This window comes from Octopus bimaculoides, chromosome 8 (genome assembly GCF_001194135.2).
Source record: "Octopus bimaculoides isolate UCB-OBI-ISO-001 chromosome 8, ASM119413v2, whole genome shotgun sequence".
Classification (NCBI taxonomy): domain Eukaryota; kingdom Metazoa; phylum Mollusca; class Cephalopoda; order Octopoda; family Octopodidae; genus Octopus; species Octopus bimaculoides.
The window spans coordinates 37,854,128-37,856,271 of NC_068988.1; the positions used below are offsets into that span (position 1 = coordinate 37,854,128).

Here is a 2,144-nt window from a genome sequence, read left to right on the forward strand (position 1 = left end):
GAGCTACTGGATACTGGATGGTTTCCGTGTTGAAGCTCCTAGGAGCTTGTTCACAGGTCCTTTTCCACTAGTACAATTAATTTGTCGTGTGGTACAACATTTCGATAGTTGTAGCTAATAGTAACAGACAGGGTCAAATTTTGCAGGAAGCTCCCTGCAGTGTACGTCAAGCCTGTTCTTGAAGGCATTGACCGATGGAGCTGCGACCACATTGTTTGGCAGACTGTTCCAGGTGGTGGTTGCATGCTGTACGAAAATGCAGCTTCTAATGTTGAGCCTGCAGTGTGATATTTCCAATTTCAGGCCGTGTCCTCTTGTATTTCTGTTTTGGAAGTAGTTGAATTTGGGTTGCTCAGATACAGTCTGTGCATATACTTTTACCTGTTGATCTTATCCCCACCGAGATGGTGATGTTCGAGAGTAGGCAGGTTTAGTGCAGCCAAGTGCTCTAAGTATGGCTTTTCTTTCCAGGATGCAATGAGTTTGGTGGCACGCCTCTGAACATCCAACTTGCAACACATTGCCTTATGCCGGAGTTACCAAACTGGGTGTCTATATTCAAGAATCGGGTGAGCTAGACACTTGTACAGCTGGACAAAGACAACAGGTCAAATGATCGTTGGATGACTCCAAGGATTCGATTTGCTTTTGCAGTTGCTTGATTTATGTGGTTCCTGAAGGTCAGCCCTTTGTTGATCAAGACACCAAAATGCCCCTCCACCTCACTTTCTGCTAGCTCCACCACAGTCTGTTCCCTCTGTGCATCCTCGTCTCTCGTGTTGTATTTCTTGTCTGTCTTTGGGTTCCCCTCTCTCAAGATGGAACACTTCTCAGGGTGGAACTGCATTTGCCAGTTCGTCAACCACTCGTGAAGGCGATTCAGGTCATCTTGCAGCATTGCCATGGTCACATCAATGTCATTCCTTGCGAAGATCTTCGTGTCGTCAGCAAATAACCTGATGTGGCTGTGGACATGCTGAGGCAGATCGTTTATATACATGAGAAACAGTACTGGGCCGATGAGACTGCCTTGTGGGATGCCACTTGTCACCTCTCCCCTCTCTGACTTCACGCTGTTGACACACTCATTGTGACTGGTGGCTCAAGAAGTCCTGGATCCACTGAAGGACATTTCCCTTCATACCATGAGCTTCTACTTTGGCTACATGCCTACGATGTGGGGTGCTCTCATGTAATCCATGTACACATACACACACTAGTACATGTACGCACATATACCTCCAACACAAATAATGCACATAGACACGCACAAAATTACACACACATGGGCAAAAACACACACCATGCACACACGCATACACAAGCTCATATATTACATACACAATATATACATACATGCATACATAGACACACACACACATGCTTATGAACGCACACATACCTAACACTCATAACCCCACTCATACATGTATACATCACACAACTACACGCACACATGCATACATGTGCAAAAAACGCACCTACATCCCCTACACAACCCATCGTTTACACAAACACGTATGCACACAAATACACATGTACACACATACATGCACACGCAAATGGACCCTCACATACCTCCCATACACACAGCATGCACACAATTATACATACATGTGCGCACAGTAAAGTATAATTACTCCAGACAACCTCAGGCGCACACTAGAAACAAAACACACACACACACACTACGTATATATATATATATATATATATATATATATATATATATATATATATATTATAATAATAATAATATAGATTTAATCAAAAGATTAAATGTGGTACTTAAAATGTTTGAGGCACTAGAATTTGGTAGGATAAAAAACAAAATCAAGAGATTTGGTGAATAAAATTTGAACTTAAGCAACAAAAATTCAATAGGTTATAGCAGTACGTACGTTTCGTACAAGCTCCATTTATTCATGTAGTGAGAACACTACAGAAAATTCCTTTATGCAGCTGAGAAGTACATTTTCATTGTATTTTCTGTAGTGTTCTCACTACATGAATAAATGGAGCTTGTACGAAATGTACGTACTGCTATAACCTATTGAATTTTTGTTGCTTAACTTCAAATATATATATATGCACACACACACATACTTCAAATTACCAGTACCTTTCTACTGACCATTCTCCTA

General features: G+C 41.4%; 1 protein-coding gene across 1 annotated transcript in view; it reads left to right on the plus strand.

The window, feature by feature from the left end:
• The window catches only part of LOC106883847 (uncharacterized), a 14,092-nt gene that overhangs the window by 6,123 nt on the left and 5,825 nt on the right, over window positions 1-2,144 (plus strand). The window lies entirely within an intron of this gene.